Below are 14,039 nucleotides of genomic sequence, written 5' to 3' on the forward strand. Positions count from 1 at the left end.
GGAACTCAACTGACTTTGAACCCTAAGTTGTTAAAAGAATGTTAGGGTTACCTATACTATTTTTTATGACACCTCAAACAGTAGCGGTATGAGCACAATTGTTACAGCATCAGTAGTATTAGAACCAAAAGCGCCACGCTTTAACTTTAGCCCCGCCTCGGTTTTATTTGTCCCCCACTTGGAACTAAGACTAAACTTCCGCAACTGTCCGACTGGCATCTGTCACCCTGATGGATAGCCCAACATGTGTCCATTATGGTACACAAGCGACAAAGAGGTTAAAAAATCGGCCGAGACGGTTTCGGAACGAGATAGGCACGGGGTGAAAATGTTACAAAGTCGTAATCGTTGGGGATAATGAGGTTATTGTGACTACAGGTGTGGGGATTTTTTTACAATTTTATACGTTTTACGAATTTTCACGATATAAATGTGACTCTTGGGACCTCATCGTCAACATCATTATCATCGTCAGTGGTAGTCTATTGCTGGACATCCCCTCCCCTCTACCCAAAGAACGCCACAATGACCAATCCCGCGTCGCGTGCACTCATCAGACACCTGTGACCTCAATTGCGGGAAACTTATATGTAGAGAACTAGCTTTTGCCCGTGACGCCGCCTGTGAATATTTGCTTGGAACTATGAAATCTTCCCGGGATAAAAACTATCCCATGCCCTTCCAAGGGTCTCAAACTTTACGCCAAATATCATTTAAAAACACATTTATACTATTAGTAAGGATTACTGTTTAATATGTTAAAATTAAATTATGAATAAAATTAATAAAATAATAATAAATAACACTAAAAAAACAGTTATACAATAAAAAAAAACCAAATGTCAAAAATCTACTTAGATACTTAGATATTTCGGGTACATGATATTACCATTATTTATTAAAAGCTGTATATTCACAACTAGACTGACAATATTGAACTAGGGCCAGCCAATCAGAGTGAATCAATCGCACATTCGAAAAAAAAAATCCACTTCTATTAATTTCTTCGACAAAACCAAACTTTAAACCCAAAGACTCTGAGGGTAGCGACATCTGTCGTACTGATGGATAGCTCGTGTCCATTACTGCAGGGCATGACAAAAAACGTCATTAATCAAATTATACGCGATTCCATGCAACATTTGTGCATTTGTGTAGGTGTGCGGGTCCTGGTGCGAAAATTATTATTTGTATGAAAGCTAGTATTCTTAATTGTTATGTTAGCAATAAATTTTATTGAAAGCTCGGAAATTAAGGAAGTATTGTAGATTACGCTACGGTAAATGTTTAAAATCTCAGCAACCAGGGTGATATTTTGCGACTACTACTACAGAGTTTTCTTTTTGAGAAATACTAAGTGTGTAATTTTGCTTGCTTTCTAACTCTATACTAGCACTTGTTTCTGTCAGTTAAGCTTTGCTGTTATTAGAAGAAAATCAACCTCACAAAAAAACGGCCAGTAATAAATTGCCTAATTAATATGCTAACTAAACATATATTTAACTAGCTTATATTGCATCCGTTACTTTAACTGGGCACACAAAAAAAGGAACTTCAAAAAACACACACAATAAAGCGTGAATACACTCGCAATGTGAATACATTCAGTGTGAATACACTATTTTACTCTCGATTCTGAACAAGCTCGACATTTTCAGGTTTTCAGTTTCAGTTCATTTAATTAACACCTTACACACTTTGCCCCTTTCAAATGGCATGAAAAGTATACGTACACTATTTAGTACTTGGTAACTTGGTCCCCTTATCCCTCCCCCGCCTGAAAAAACTTTAAAGCCGCGACCCCTTTGTCCGCGGCGTGCGGGTGACGCGTGACGGATGGCGGACGCACTTCCGCGACCCGCGATGTGCGTCCATCACTGCCGAGACATTGACGGACGCTAGTGACGCGAATAAACGCCATTTGACGTTTTATTACTTATAGTAAATAGACGTTACGCTTTGCGAGTCATTAAATATTTTAGTTGAAATCCTGGGGTTTCCATGGGACTTTATAAAAATATTCATGGGATTTTTCAAAAATATATCGTGGTCTTTAAGTTTAAGTTGCTTAAAGAGTATTGGTCAAAAAAAAACTGTCCTTAAAGTGAGGGGTTGGGATCGGGATTTTTCCATGTAAAAGTATAAGTAACGTACACGCTTTCACACATACACGCACAAACATAGTGTGGAATACTTGTGGCGTACGTACAGAACAATGATGTTTCTGAGAAGTAACCCCAACTCCTGCCCTAAATATGGCAGAAAATGTGACGCGTAGGTATAATTTATTTTTTCATTTTCTTGTTTTTGTCCCCAGAAACAAGTGACTACGTGGATTTTTTTGTTCTTGACAAAGATACACTTTATTTCTTCTCTAGGTAGAGCTACACCGACAATGACATAAAACGGTACCTACAGCATCGTGACAGAGTGGTCCGAAATAAGACAACGAAAATAAAATTGACCCAATTACCTACATTAAATATTGAATTTTAGTCGTAGGCCTCATCCTCGCTTTCCATCAGGAGTGATTGTAGCCAAACGCAAGACTAAACTGTTAAAAAAAAGTATAAAAAAAATCGTGACCGGTTTTAGACTAGATGGACCCGTCTCTTCCCGTGGGTGTCGCAAAAGGTGACTAAGGGACCTAAAAATGACAGACTGAACAGAACTTCGAACTCTAGTTCTGCGATATGGAAAGCAAGGAGACTATTTTCCCAAGAAACTCGCCATCGTCAGTGTAACGACTTAGAAGAGGGATAGAAATCGGTATCGATATTTTTTCTACATCCGACACGTGCACATCACTAGTGCCTAACTAGTGGGGTATTTTGGCTGTTGGTAAGTTATGGCGCACTTGGACGAAACATCACTCAGAGTTGGGCGCTTTTTCTTTAAATGGATTAGTGGCAAAGGTTTTAGAGGGAAAATTTATTATGCCAAGTCAGCTAGGTAAATATTCTGGATGTTGTTATGCAAAGAAGCTTAAGCTATTTTTATAAGCTATTTTTTTAGGTTTTCTTGCGAAAGTGCGAGTCGGTTCAGCTTGCGAATTAAAAAAAAAATGTTTCTTGTATGGGAAATCTCTAAGTAAATTTCATGTTACTTTGATTATTTGCTGTAAGTATAGCTGCTACAATTTCAAATGCCTAAATAAATCAATTGCATTCACTTACGAGTAGAGAGAGAAAAAATATTTAACAAAAAAATTAACCAACTGCAAATAACCATGAAAATAATCTTCTACCAGTTTGAAGTCGGTGGCTCAGCACGAGCCAGCAGCAGTGATTAGATGCCCAATAGATAGTTATGTTGGCAAGGTAGACGAATATTGATCTACGGTCCGCTTTTAATAAATAATATATTTTAATTTTATTGACAAAGAAATGAGTGGCGAAAAGATGAAGACATCTTTGCCTACCACCTTAAATATTGATCGTTGTTTATAAAGGGATCATAATACTATAACGTCTTTATAAGCTGTATAACTCTTCAGATTTCTAAATGTCAATTAAAAATGCAAACGGAGACGCTTCGCCCACGCTTTTACACATTTACGCATTATAACTTGCATTTGTTAAATTTAAATTAAAAGACAACTTGCAACTTGATACAAAATGGACGGTGCTATGACAAAAACTCGAAATTGAAATGGGACGCATCCATCGTGATAAACTGTCAGCTGTCAATCGCGTGGGGCGAGTGAGTTTTATCAATCAGTGACATGTGCATTCAGTACCACGAGTTCTGGTTAGTGTTACGGATATTACTTATATTCGATGGAGTTGCCATTTTGTTTTCGTTCATTTGTTGTTACATGAAACCAATTTTAGGAGCTAGTATTAATGAGCAATTCGAAACTGTATCTCAAAGAACAAATGATTTAAGGAATAGAAATTTCGCGAGAGTTAAAAGCATGAGGCGGTTATATGGCTACGGCCACTACGGAACTACGGCCCAAGCCCTCTCATTGTAAGAGGAGGCCTGTGTCCAGCAGTGGGACGTATATAGGCTGAGATAAGTACCTAATTTATTTCAAGCCACGAGGAGGTACTCATAACTTTTATTTATTACAGAAAACTCAATTATATCACATAGTAAAATGTCATAAATATTTAATAGTGCGCAACTTCTTAAGTGTACCTACATTTGATTGTGTGTGTGCCTGTGATTGTTACTCCTTCATGCTAAATTGGCTGGTCAGTTTCAGATTAAAAATATATTATGTATATAGCTGCGCGAGCAAAACCTGGGGTAAAGGGTCAGTGAGTAAAAACTCAAATTAAAAAAATACAATCTCAATTTAAACATGGGTAGTCTCAAACACATTCACCTGTTGTTCACGTGATCCACTTCCATTCGAGAATCCATAGTACCTCTGACAGCTGATTGAGAAGCCGACAACGTCCCTTTTTGTATGTTTTTATTAAATCACGATTCAATCAAATGCATGTGAACGTCAAAGGAAGAGGATTTTCGTTAACGAGCTTAGCGTTGTCAATTAAGAAGTCGTATATTTTTTTTTCTTTCTTTCTTGACACATTTTTCTTTCTCGACTTTTACATTGTGCTGTTATAGTAATTTAATAGTTATAAGAACGCACATGTGCGTTTATTGCACTTTACTAAGTCTCGCGTCTGAGAGTTAACAGTAAAAGTGTCTATTTGAAGTGGTCGTTTCGGTCGCAGCATAAAGATTTTTTATTTTCATACACGAACAACTATCATTACAGGTTCTAACCTAATGCTAGATGCTCGTTCGAATCCCGGCAAGTAAACACAAAAATCTTTTTGCTTATTATATTATGTTCTACAAAAAAATGTGCCGTACCGGCAATCATTGCCAAGTGATAAAAAAACCTCTTGGGAGTATTTTTGTCTAGTGCGACTAAATACGAGTAAATTGAGAATTATAATAATAATAATAATATAATTTATTTTGAGTGGCGAAGGTGATATTTAGTAGCGTTGCTAGTTTCTAGATTAGTAGGGATGATGATAAGGTGAAATTTATCATTTACCACAAATATAGAGGTAGGGACCATCAGTTACAGTGTATGTAGTAAACAAGTCTGTTTATAGGTTGTTGTAAATGTTTATTTTGTTTAACAGCACCTATTGATATTTTTACAAAGGTGAGTGGGAAATGAGAGTGGAGGTGGCGTTTGGTGAGAGCTTGGGAGCCTATGTCCAGCCAGTGGAACGTCTTTCGGCTGACATGATGATATGAAAAAGGTGAAAATTTTAGAAGAAGTACCTACAAATATAGGTAGGTACCTGCTATATTGATGATTGTTATTCTTTCACTCAAGAACTACGGTACGAATTTGGATGAAATTCGGCACAAAGATAGTTAGCCTGAATTAACATGTTTTAACCTGAATCAACTTTTGATTCCGAAAAATTCGTTGTCGAATCATCTGTGGACAAAGTTGCAGGAAACAGCTAGTTTATCAGTCCAGTTAAATACTTAACCCTTCAGTAAGCCGAACTTTTAAACAAATAACCATCATTACTTAAAAAAATCACCGAAATTTAAAACAAACCAGTCCAACTCATTACTGGCACACTTAATCGATTGAAAACCTACCCTCACTTCGAGGCCGGGCGGTGGGCATTCGATTCTGAACCTTAGCTGTGTGGGAATAGGGGTTTGTTCATTGTAACCTGAGCCCTGAAATATGAGTGGCACAGTCACGGAGAACAGTGATTGATGGGCGTTGACTGACGTGTGCACGAAAGCGGGTGTGCTTTTGCTGTGGCACAAGTTATAAGCGATAAGCTTGTGTTTATTTGCTCACTAAAATTATATTACAAGAGTTCGAAGTCATTGAAATAGCAAGGAAAGGAAGAAAGAAAGAAAATATATATATTTATAACAGCAATAACACATACACAGGCTAAAAATAGAACATAAACATACTTAAAGGTTTTCATAAAAAGGTCCCGGCTCAGTATATCGCACTGGAGACAGCTTAGCTTGGAGTATGATTAACCCTTATGTTGTTAATATTTTGGCCACGAACTATTAGTAGCGCATTAATAGCAATAAGAGATATTCTGTGGTATAAAAAAGTGCTTGCAACAAATTCACTGTTAAGTCTATTTTTTATCACTCAGACACTTGATTGAAGGGACTTATTGTTTGAAGATTACAAGTTTGAATTTGATTATGAAAAAAAATTATGACTTTATATATATTATGACCAGCCATTTTTTTGTTCATTTGAGTCACTGTGGTGACTATTTTGATCAATGAAGCACATATGTAGGCAGGTCACGCATAAGTTATCCAAAAAATTAACAAATAGAACAGAGTCCCAACTTTTTTAACACCTGGAGCACTTAAGACCTAATCGTGGATCAGCTTTGTTTTTGGATGTTATTTTAACATTTTTTGAATTATTTATTCAATAAACAATGTGTGCTTGTATTGATAGCACGAGGATTTAATTTGTTACCATGATTGTTTCAAAAAACCGCGTGCCACTTATAAATTTAACCCTACAGCGGGTTCGAACCCGTAACAACGCAAACACGTTGACACCGGGAAGGCCAGCCCGGTTTTAATTACGGCATGATGGACTATTATAACATTAATATTATAATTTAAGGCTCATTTATGGACGCGATTAATGCCTATTAGTTATGGGGTGGTAGTGGTTTGTATTCGTGCGTGGTTTAAACTGAAGTAAGTAAGTACACCTACTTATTTTCCAAATGTTTATTCTTTAAGAGCTAGACCAGTCAGAATGACTACAGAATTGCCGTGTAATTCCTCAGACTGACGGACTGATGGCCCAGACTGATGAAAGGTAAACGTTTTCAATAATATTCGTCAATCCGACATGAATGTCAGAATACAGAGTTATGTAAGTAATAGCTCTCTATGCCAGGCGTTTTCAACCATTTTTTTATTTTATTTTTTATTCGACTGGATGGCAAACGGTCTCCTGATGGTAAGAGATCACCACCGCCCATAAACATCTGCAATACCAGGGGGATTGCAGATGCGTTGCCAACCTAAAGGCCTAAGATGGGATAGGTACCTCAAGTGCCAGTAATTTCACCGGCTGTCTTACTCTCCACGCCGAAACAATAGTGCAAGCACTGCTGCTTCACGGCAGGATGAGCGAGCAAGACGGTGGTAACAATCCGGGCGGACCTTGCACAGGTCCTACCACCTGCTTTTTGGTGCACCTTTTGGTTTTAACGGCACCCTTTTCGTTCATCTAAGTTTCACGGCGCACCTAAAAAATAACCAAGTGCCAGTCGGACTGGCGCGTAGAGTACCTAAAGAGTTCCGTACAGTATACCTACCCATAATATGTATAACATAACGGACAGCGGAGGCTTATTAATTGGGTCTCGTTGACACCTTTTGTACGAATCGCATACACTTCGCGGCGGTCGCGGCACACCTGAAAATATACGCGGCACACCGGTTAAAAACCTCTGCTCTAGGCTGTGCTCAGCTCAGTGTCGAGATTCAGTCCAGAAAATAGAAATTTGCCAAATAACTAAGTCAGCCATATGGCTGATGGCATTTAATTTAGTGAAAAAAGTAAGTGCATGACGCACATATGTTGTGAATCATATTTTGTTATCGTATTTTGTCAGAAAAGTTCGTATTTTATTTTGCTTTCTCAACTAGCTTACTGAAGCAAAATACGATAACAAAACATTATAATAATATTTTTCATCTCTCCTGTTCGGAAAGTTTAATTGCCGGGTGGAAAAATGCGTTTTCATCTCTAGGGTGGAAAGTATTATTTTTTTAAAATTTCGATTAGCCACGGAGTCGAAGATAATTGAGTTACGTCAATGTCATTTTTTTTCACGTTTCGGCATGGCCATCTAGATGCACGTCGTGACCAAGGAGCTTACAACACTGGAGGTTGAACGCCGAACATCCGTTTAAAATAAGAAATTTGATCTTTATTACGTCACGAACATATTCCATCTCTTTCTTTAGTTCGGTTAAGAAAGAGATGGTAGTCATTCGTGAAATGTGAAAGAAAGAAATGGAATATATTATAAATAAGTAATAAAGGTCAAACTTCTTCGTTCGGCGTTCAACCTCCAGTTTTGTAGGTATATAAGCTCCTTGGTCGTGACCAACTCGATTTTTTTTCATAGTCGGCCGTGGCAAGTGGCCAGGTCGAAAAGGTACCGTTGGAGGTTGGATATACCTAAGTAAATTGAAATTACTGAATACTGAAATTGAAATTGAATGTTATTCTTATTTTTTGTACTATTTTACTTTCCTCACAGTCGAAATGAAAAATAGAGTGTCTAACTCAGGTGGAACTATTGGCGCTCTCATGAGCGCCAGAAATATCTCAGGTGGAATGGGTCACTTTCCACCCTTGGTTATCAATCTACTATACTACATCTGTCCGTAAGACGGTGAGAGGATTAAAAACTTTAACCAGAATAAAATATTTTAGTACTAGTGACTTTTTTTCAAGCCAATACCATCTTGTCATCTTTTTCATGCCACAGATAACATAATCATACCCACATGTCAAACATCTCCGTCCACCACATGACTTCACTTCAAGCATTAATTGCGTTTAACCTAATCGATCGGCTCCCACGATTTAAGATACAACTTTACACACAAGTTCACCCATTTTTTCACGAATATTTTAATTCAATTTATACTCTAATGAGTTGGTGGTATGGTTCTTGTTGGTTGTGGTGAAGTGTGGCCGCACAACCACGTTTGAAGACTTTTTGCTGCCGGCACTTGGGCTTAAGCGTATGACGCCCTTTGCGAGAAATAATAGTATGGATAAGACAGGGATAAAAAATTACCTAGTGGCTTGACCTTTGGTGTCTCATGTAGATAGTCATAGGTATGAGTCTATAATTTACATTTCTTCTTTAATTTAACTGCGAAATAAGATTTCTAACTTACGGTGAGCCTTTTATCAAAGGTAACGTCATCATGAGAAAATCTACTTAATAAAACTAAGCCTATGTGGAGCTCAGGAGATAAATATGTTCATAGTACCTTATCTTAACATTGTAATTGAAATTTAAAAGGGGATGGCAATGTCAACCTCCGAGAGATTTTCTTGTGTTTGTTATTTATGAACTAGGACAAACAAACAATATCTCACCCTAAACACATATACTTTCTCCGTTTCGTCGTGTGTAATAAAATATAATTATGGAATTAACTATATAAATTAGTGCATCCATTCTGAAGTGAAGTGCGAACACGCATTTCTCCAAATTTTACTTATGTAGCCTAGCTATTGCCCACGACTTTGTTTTGCGAAGAATTCATTTTTCGCTATCCCGTGGGAACTTTGCATTTTTTTTTCCTTTCTTTTTTAATTTAAACTCACATCCGCATTTTTATATTATGACTAGCTGTTGCCCGCGACTCGGTCCGCGTAGAATTCGTGCATCGCTATCCTGCAAGAACTATGATATTTTCCGGGATAAAAACTATCCTGTGTCCTTCCCTGGGACTCAGACTATCTGTATATACCGAACTTTATCTAAACCGGTTCAGCGGTTAAGATTTACGAACTTTTGCCTTTATACTATTAGTAGGATAACAACCTTATCGTTGAATTGATCTTGTATTTTATTGTAAACTCTTTATTGTGCATAAAACACATGACATTAACAGATAACAAGATAACACTCTCTCTCTCTTGTAACATTTTCTTACAAAAATATCCGCCACATCCATCCGGCGCTCCACGCTATATTAGTTGCGTGAGATTACCGCGACGGTTGACAATTGATTTATGCCCGTCAACGGCGGCGCGCGCGCACGACGCGACGTAGGTACAAACATGGCAAAGATTAGCCAAGGCAGAACCTCTATTTAAAACTTTTTAAACATCGTTCGCGGACGAGCATTTGTTTTTTTTTTGAGTAATTTTTTGTAATGTGCATTTAGCAGTCTTTAATTGAGCTTCTTTTCTAACAGAAAAGCTAAAGAATGTGCTTTGTAATAATAATTGAATACTTATATAATATAAGTAATTAAATGTTAATTGTTAATTATAACATGAGATGTAGGGTGATTAGTCTAAAATATACGACACTCTGGTGTCTAAACTAGGCTGAGCCTGTGTCTTCGACACCGTTTCTTCCCATTACTAATTACTTGCCATTACCAATTGGCGGATGCGATTATTAACTACCATAAATAATGCAACAAAAACACTTATTTACGTAAATTAGAAAAACATTGTGGGTATCGAAATAATATAAATTAAAATAAGAGGGTAAGAAGCACTGAGTTCGAACCAATTAGCAAAACGGTATGAGGTAAAACCACTGAGAGTTAGAGTGCGTGCGTGCGTGCGTGCGTGCGTGCATGTGTGTGTGTGTGTGTGTTTGTGTGCGTGAGTGCGTGCGTGCGTGCGTGCGTGCGTGCGTGCGTGCGCGTGCGTGTGTGTGAGTTAGCGTGAGCGAGAGTGGCAGTGGACGCGGCACATTGCTCACAGGACTGATGGCCGATGGGGTCAGAAGGTTCTCGAATGGCGTCCGCGGACCGGGAGACGAGCTGTTGGTAGGCCTCCAACAAGATGGAGCGACGATCTGGTTAAGATCGTGGGATCGCGTTGGATGCGGAAAGCACAAGACCGGTGGAGAGCCTTGGAGGAGGCCTATGTCCAGCAGTGGACGTCTTTCGGCTGACATGATGATGATGATGCAATAAATAAATGAAATGACTTGCTGTTCGCAAACGTATTAAGCACATACTATGTACTATGGCTACAGACAAACAGAGTCAAAATTATTAGGTATATAAGTGTTCCGGTCCATAAAAAATTGCCTATAATAATCAATTTCCATGAAAGTTCCAATTCTATTCGAATTTATCCATGATAATCGATTATCATTGGGAAAAATACAAAATGGACCTTTTTAGGGTTCCGTACCCAAAGGGAAAAAACGAAAACCCTATTACTAAGACTTCGCTGTCTGTCCGTCCGTCCATCATTCTGTCACCAGTCTGTATCTCATAAACCCTGATAGTTACAAAGTTGAAAAGTTTTCTGATTATGTATGACTGTGGCCACTATTACAATAAATACTAATAACACCCCGCTTTTTGCGTCGGGGGTAAAAACAGAATAAAATAAATATTTTAACAGATTTTTTGCCGTTTTTTGCTAATGTCTAAAGAATGTTATATAAATGGTACGAAACCCTCCGTGCGCGAGTCCGACTCGCACTTGACCGGTTTTTCTTGTGTTATGACTAAAATGCCTGCTGTTTGATAGTCACGAATGATTTCAAAGATATTATTTGTACAAGAATTTGTTTCATTATAAAACATTGCGTTTCGTGTTCTTGACATGCATCGTTCTAATCCCATACAGCTCAGTTGGAAGAAATAGTAAGTATTAGGGTTCTCCTATGGTAGCCCGAAAATTTTTAATTCTAGTTTCACTACCACTAATTTCATTAGTCCTAAAATGAAAGAGCCGAATTTTTATTTTCCTAACTTTTCATTAGCCCTAATTTTAGCATTCCGAATTTACGTTATATTAATTTCACTAGCCCTTAAATCAAAAGCCAAATTTTTTATTTTCCTAAATATTCATTAGCACTAATTTTAGCATTTCGAATTTACGTGGTACCTAATTTCACTGGCCCTAAAATCAAAAAGCCGAATTTTTGATTTTCCTAACTATTAGCCCTAATTTTAGCATTCGAATTACCTAATTACCTAATTCACTAGCCCAACATCAGAAAGCTAAAACATTATTTTCGTCAAATGTATTGATTCCGAACACCTTAATTTGGCAACATATTGAATGTCATCTATCCAACCTACTTTCCTAGTGGGAGTTATCTTGGCTGCTATAAAAAAAACCTAACCTATCCAAGTCGCTTCTTCTCCAAACCGTCTTGCTAGCTCGCTTCGCTCGCTCGCACGCATTTTATTTTATCTTTAGTACAAGTAAACATGAGGGTTAATAACTTTAGGTCTATTAATCTTTAGGAATAATCATTATTAGTTTTAGTAATATTAGAGCATTTAATGTTTAGTACAAGTAACCATTAGGATGTAAAACTTTAGGTCTAGTAATCAATTCGGACATACAAGTTTAGCTGTCATGATATTAGGGCTAATGAAAATTATATCTAACGTTGGTATGCCTAGTGAAATTAGCTTTTATGATATTCGGTCTAGTGAGGGTGAACCAAGTATTTTATTGACATTATTAATAGTTCTATTCTTACAAGCTATTATTTAACTTGCAATGTTTTTCTGTTCGGGTCAAATCTTGCTAAAACTTATTCTAAGATAAAAACACAATTTTTACAAATGTCACCCAGATTGCTGCTAATGCCCAGAGGGTGTCCATAAGGCTGGCTACGTTTCCTTGTTGTATGGCAATGCCTATTATCTGATCGAGAAAACAGCTAGCCCTATAGTATTCTGTGAAACGGACAAGCTTCTTTAAAAAAAAAAAATTGAACAGATATTTTTTGTATGATTGCATAGAATCAGTGTTGATTTTAATTATAATTCGCAAAGTTTTTTGGATTTTCAGGTAATCATGACAGGTTTCAAGATACTGCACTTATTCGTTGCACTGGGCTTCATAAGTGTAAGTAAAGCTTTGCTGTCAAACATAATATGTGGAAGCACTGCTTAGGAATAGGTTGTAGTTAGACGATTACTTAGCGGCTAAGTAATGAGCTTCATCCCATGTACTCATACTTGGTTTATTGATATGGAACTCCATGACAGTTTATTGATATGGATCTCCGCAAGGTAATACCGTAAACTGGGGTTACTTTGAATCTTGAGGTGACATTGATAGCTTATTTTCTCAAAAACACAGTATTTATTTAAGCTTTGAAAAACGCCATTGCATTTATTTTTTCGACATCGGCAACATTGATAGTTACTCTTTGCTATGGTCGACCGGCGCGTGAGTAGCGGCAACCGTCATCAAAAAATATAAAATAAATGGAAGTAAAACATTTCTATTGACTTTGGTAGCCTACATAACTTCTCTTCTACCTTCGCTTCTTGACAGATAAGTTTGGTAGCTTATGTTAGGCGGTTTTTATCGGTGATTTGGAAAAAAATAACCTCAATTCTATAACCTATAAATGCTCACCACGCTGGAGAATACTTTGCTCGGGGTGTCTTTGATCGACTACAAGGGGCTAGATAGATCAAATGATTTCTTTCATCTTCTTGCGAAATGTATTAGTTAAGTACCTAGTTAGTGAAGCTCAAATACTTAGATCTCAGATTGTTGATTATGTTTAAGAGATTTTTTATAATGAAGCTGTTTCTAGATAAATAATAACTTACTTTATCTAATTACGTCCGTTTAAAGATTTAAAATAACTTTCGAGAGCTATTTTTGACATTTGTTGATTATTCCAATAGTCCTGTTAATTTTTAACCATTTTGTATGTTCTATTATTAAATAAAGCTATCACAAGCTAATTCAGTGTGAAATCACTCTTGAATCAATACTTGGATCAAAGTATTGATTTGAGAGGGGTTTCTTTCAATTTCAATTATAAAAAAGCATAGGTTTTAAAGTAACCCCACTTTAAGTAGTATAAGTTTGATCACTCGGTTTTTATTTATATCTCGAAAAAATTTGTCCTAGAATTTTTAATTCCAGAAATCGATAAAACAGTAAAAACAATAATGTGCTATTTTTTATTATTTTTTAACACGTTAGTTTGAGTTTAATTACGCTTTGAATTTCAAAATTGATCAAAGTATCCCTGGTTTACGTTAGCTGAATCTAATGTAATGTGTGATAATTTGTCTCTCTTAATAAGTGTAGCCCATAAAGTTCTTTTTTTAAATTAATAATAAAACTCTTTATTGTCACACAAACTTATTGAAGATAAATAAAGATTATTATTTTAAACTTACTTTTAAGCCCGAAGCGGGAATTTTCGGTGCCTCTGTGTACTAAAAAGTTTTGTTTTAAGATGTTCACAGACGTACATGCCGTGAGGCGTAACATGCACCCCCAGATATTGTGCTCACGCGTCCCTCCCACCCGTCGCAAC

At 36.9% G+C, this 14,039-nt stretch overlaps 1 long non-coding RNA gene across 1 annotated transcript; it reads left to right on the forward strand.

The window, feature by feature from the left end:
• Nucleotides 1-11,295: 11,295 nt before the first annotated feature.
• Nucleotides 11,296-14,031, forward strand: LOC141427768 (uncharacterized). The gene is made up of 3 exons (XR_012451357.1): nt 11,296-11,376; nt 12,542-12,598; nt 13,959-14,031. It is a non-coding gene; the product is annotated as an uncharacterized lncRNA (long non-coding RNA).
• The last annotated feature ends 8 nt before the right edge of the window (nt 14,032-14,039 follow it).

The sequence above is a fragment of the Choristoneura fumiferana genome, chromosome 5 (genome assembly GCF_025370935.1).
Source record: "Choristoneura fumiferana chromosome 5, NRCan_CFum_1, whole genome shotgun sequence".
NCBI classification, from domain to species: Eukaryota; Metazoa; Arthropoda; class Insecta; order Lepidoptera; family Tortricidae; genus Choristoneura; species Choristoneura fumiferana.